The sequence below is a fragment of the Pyxicephalus adspersus genome, chromosome Z, assembly GCF_032062135.1.
Source record: "Pyxicephalus adspersus chromosome Z, UCB_Pads_2.0, whole genome shotgun sequence".
Classification (NCBI taxonomy): Eukaryota; Metazoa; Chordata; class Amphibia; order Anura; family Pyxicephalidae; genus Pyxicephalus; species Pyxicephalus adspersus.
This window is the reverse complement of record NC_092871.1, coordinates 11751915-11756701: the sequence shown is the minus strand read 5'-3', so window position 1 is coordinate 11756701 and position 4787 is coordinate 11751915. Positions and strand designations below refer to the sequence as shown.

At 38.8% G+C, this 4787-nt stretch overlaps 1 long non-coding RNA gene across 1 annotated transcript; it reads right to left on the bottom strand.

The window, feature by feature from the left end:
* Positions 1 to 352: 352 nt before the first annotated feature.
* LOC140343476 (uncharacterized) lies at positions 353 to 3525 on the bottom strand. Its single transcript, XR_011923342.1, has 3 exons — positions 3325 to 3525; positions 2564 to 2668; positions 353 to 1194 (listed from the first exon to the last, which is right to left on the bottom strand). It is a non-coding gene; the product is annotated as an uncharacterized lncRNA (long non-coding RNA).
* Between the last annotated feature and the right edge of the window lie 1262 nt (positions 3526 to 4787).

The following is a 4787-nucleotide window of genomic DNA, read 5'->3' as shown; positions in this document are numbered from 1 at the left end:
TCATCACCTGTAGTGCCCGGAGATCCCACAATGACAGGAGGATTGCCACGGCTGCACAGCCAGGGGAATCATAATGTCATTGTGGGAAAACCTGTAAAAAAAAAAAAGTTAGTTAAAAAAAAACAGAAACATTCAATAAATTACTTAGAATTTTTTTTTCCAAGTTTTTACCGTCAAATTCCATGTTTTTCGGGTCGAGTCTATCCGGATTCGAAAAGCCATATTCGGGACGAATATAAGGACAACCTGAATTCGAACACCAACACTATAATAAGGTAAACTCAGTGTTGTCCCCCCCTTCCTCCTATGCAATGTAGGTGTAGTTAAAAATATTCAGTAACACTTATAAAGCTATAGCAATTCAGAAACTTTTATTCGACTAAAACTAAAAAACGTAAAAAAAAATAAGCCATGGAGAGGCTGTGGCAGCAGCAGTAAATTACAACAGAACAACCAATGTGGCAGCAGAGATTTACAAAATAGACCAGTGGTCGCCAACCTTTTCAGACCTACGAACCACTAAACTTACGGGCTTTGGACCGCGCATGCACGGGGGGCCCTGTGTCACTCAAAGAGGAAGAAACCTCCCCATTGTGATGTCATGATGGCAGAAATCACCCCCTCTCCCATAGCAGGCTTAGACCAACCCTCCGGAGACACAACCTGCCCACCCCCCTGAGCCTGCGATCTGTAGGGGGGACATGGTTTGACCTCTGACCGGTGCGCCCCCCCAAGCAGGGTCTTTCTCCTGACCCCGCTGGGGGGGCGCACCGGACGACAAAAATCACGGACCACCTGTTGGCAACCGTTGATGTGAACAGCCATGGGCAGAGCAATCCTCTCCACTGGTTGAGGAGCTACATTTTCCCAGCATCCTTTACCAGCTCCTGAATCACTTGATGGGTACAGTTTGCTCAGAGTTACAAAATGGAAAAGTTGTGCATTATTAGTAATAAGTCCATTATTTGAAGGTTGCTCTGTGTACAGAACCCAATCAGAACCAAGTGAAGTAGAGAGATACAAGAGTTAAGAGAATGGTGGTGCCCAAGGACATCATGTTGGTGAAGGCTGAGTTGCAGAGATCTTTGTCACAACAGGTTGGCTTGATGGATGGATAGCCAGGGGGGAGATTTTCTACAGTTTCCTGACAATAAACACTATTTCCACAGCCTTTAGCTTCAAAGTGTTGGTCTCCTAAGAAAAAAGAAATAAAGAACATAGAAACAATTAAAGACACACTACGAATATTTAAGATAACACAACTGCAACCTGGGTTTTTATTACATAAAACACTATTAACACAGCCTTTAGCTTCATATTTAAAGTTGTCTGTAAAAAAAAAATAAAAATAAAATTAAGAAGATAGAAAAGTAAAGACACACTAAATATATTTAAAATAACACAACTGCAACCTGAGTCTGTGAACAATGGCCGTATTTATAGAAAGAGTTAAGAGATCTGGGTCAGTTGGTGCTCCAATGGCCCATACAATAAAGATCACGGCTACCATATACTGTTATTGCCCCCAAAGAAACACTAGATGTGTCCATGTGTAGTATTTGGTCATATTCATCGGAACTTGCTTCACAATTTTTAAATCTCCAAGAACATAGTGTAAAAAGGTGACAACACCCTGTAATATTAAACAAAGCAATAAGAACATCCTGGTAAAATTGTTTCCTATTAGGTAGCAAAGGATTTTAATCCTTGACCAGGTGAAAATTAAATATTAATGAATAAAGTACAATAATGTTGTTGTGCAATTACAATTGTGTACATGCAAAAGAGAACAGTAATTTATTACAATATATATATATTAATATTATATTCCAAAATTGCTGAATCAAAGGTTCTCATATCATGGTATATCTCAAACTTTCTCAACCAGAGGTTGCTGGGGGTTCCTTGAGCAATTTGTGACTCTCACGTCAGTTTAAGTGACACCAATGATCTTTTTTTTATGCTTTACATTAAATAGGGGTTGCAAACGACAGACAGAACTGCAAAAACCATAACATATGAAATATAGTGATTATTGTATTTCTATTTGCAGCCAACTTTTTTGTTAAGTTTTGGCCAGTAGTATACTTTAACCAGTAATTTACTTTGCAATGCCTTCTACCATATTAAAATTTCAGTTCCAATGTAATTAATACAAATACATATTTTTATTGGACAGTGATCAAAGTTGGAAATTTTTTTTTTAACAGTTTTTTTCATAAAAGCCTAAAGGCTGTTTGCATTAGCAGAGTGAAATTTTCTTTTGATAGGGATATTTTGTTTAGTTAATGCAGTGAAACCTAATCATGGAGGAACAAATTATAAAATAATAATACAAATAATACAATAATACAAATAATAAAATCATTTTTTCCCACACAAACTAAATGAGGTAAACAGAATTTTCCCGCATTCACTACACAAATTGAAATATACCTTTCAATGGGAAAATTCACTTTAGTAACTCCAAATCACTAAAATAAAATCTCGGTACCCTAGTCTGCAGTTCATCTTCATTTTTTTTTTTTTTTTTTTGTGGGATAGTTATTGAGAGACAACTTACCATATTTAACATCAATTGTATAACATCTGTCTGCTATCGGTGGACATGTTAACTTAATCGCACTTTTGCAATCTTGAACACATGTAAAGCACTCCCTAGCACTTCCTGTAACCGAAACAAAATAATTCATACTTTGTGTACTGGTAAAATTGAAAGAAATAGCCATTTGTGCTGCAATTATCAACCAATCACATTCTTCAGCTTTTTTCACCCTCTAACCCAGGCATGTCCAAAGTCTGGCCCGGGGGCCAAATGCGGTGATTTCAACTGGCCCGCACCCTCTGTCATAAAATCAATAATATGCGGCCCGCCAGCACTGTTGACCACAGTATAAAGTACACTCTTACAAAAAAGCTATTTTATATTTCATTAGAGTTGATCAACCGCCTTGCAAGTATCGTCTTGCTACTCGGCAGGCATAATCGGCAGGACAGGAGTCCCCATCTGTGCACAGGGAAGCCCCTACATCATTATAGTGGGAGTGTGCAGTGCGGGACCCACTAGAGCTAGAACAGTCATGGATTTACTGTTAGGATCAACCGGAAAAAAGTCTTTGTCTGCAGGAAAAGAGAAACTACTGTGGTAAAGTTTTTAACTTCATCAGAAGTCAGTTTTCATTTTGCACATAGTTACATTAAAAAAGAACTATAAATAAATGGTAACTACAAAAACCTAAACATATCTCAGAATTTTAAAAAATATGGAGATGAAAATACATTAATAAAGCAGAAATTATTATGTTTGTGGTTTATTTGACTTACCAGTCTGGCAGCAGAGCAGGAATACTAGGACACCGAGCAGGAAAAATTTGTGCAGCATAACTACCAATTTTCTGCAATGACCTGTTGTGTGAAATCAGTCTGGGGGACAAAGTATGCTGCTTGGATCTTCTCAAGGTCTTTTTATACCCTCAGGATATGGTACATGGTAGTGAACAAAGGAGGAAATGTGTGTAAAACACGGGGTTGTGTGTGAACTGGAAAGATACTAAATGATTCTGGACAAAGTTCATTTTTTACAGCTTTGTACAGTCAAAGTGTTATGCTTAAACAAAGAAATAAAAACCATGACAATTTAGTCATAAAAGAAATATGTACATAATACCAATATGTGACAATGTGACTTTGAGAATGGGACAAAGGCAAACAGGGGTAGCAGTCAAGTAGCAGTTTGGAGTGGAAATTATGCAGATATTTGTACTGAATATTTGTGGAAAAAAATGGCAAAACATTTTCATAATTAATTGCTATGACCCAACCATTGACATGGCTTAACAGGTCCTCCTGAATGGCGCAGCTGCAAACTAATCGCCTTAAATTGGCAGGTTCTCGACCCCTATTGCTCATTTATGAAGGCAGGAATCTGGCTGGCAAGTGAATGCGAGTATACTAGCACTCGACTCCGGCTCGTGGAAAAACTGCACGTATATCGGCGCGTAAATACACGCGTCGAGCTTCCGCGTCCTTGCTTCTTAAATCAGGCACTTTGTCTGGATTGTCTCTGTACAGCATCCAGCAGTAGTCAGCCATCATACTTTCATTCCAGAAACCTTAGCAGCGGTGCTTCATAAACTGAATGTCCTGGTGAAAACGTTCTCCTTGTTCGTTACTCACTATACCAAGATTTTCCGGGAAGAATTCTAGATTTGAGTGCAAGAAATGACAACCCAGTTTCCGGTATGAATCAAGCAGATTGTGAACTCCTTCCTTATATGCAGGAGACTTATGGTTGGCCAGGAAATTTTTTACACAGCCACTTGAATGCATCCCAAGCTTCTAGCTCAGCTGCCAAGAGAGATTGTTTGAAAACACCATCCTGCAAAACTGACTTCATCTGTGGCCCTATAGATATCACTTTTTTCATTTTTGCAATGCTTATGTTTGGAAGCTTCTCAACAAGGTACTGAAAACCCATGGAGTTTGATTTACCCATGGCCTTTACAAGGTTCTCCATCAAGCCTAACTTAATATGGAGAGGTGGCAGAAATATTTTATGCGGATCAAACAGAGGCAGAAACATGACACTGCTTGTTCCGGGCTTATAGATATCTCCTGGTAGCCAATAACCTTTGACATAATGGTCTCCGGTAGATCGGCTGTCCCACAGGCATAGGAAACAGCAATATTTTGTGAATCCTCCTTGCATTTCCATCAGCAAGCCAATGACCTTTAGATCCCCACAGATGTTCCACTGGTGTGTTTTATACTGGATTGCTTCAAGTAGT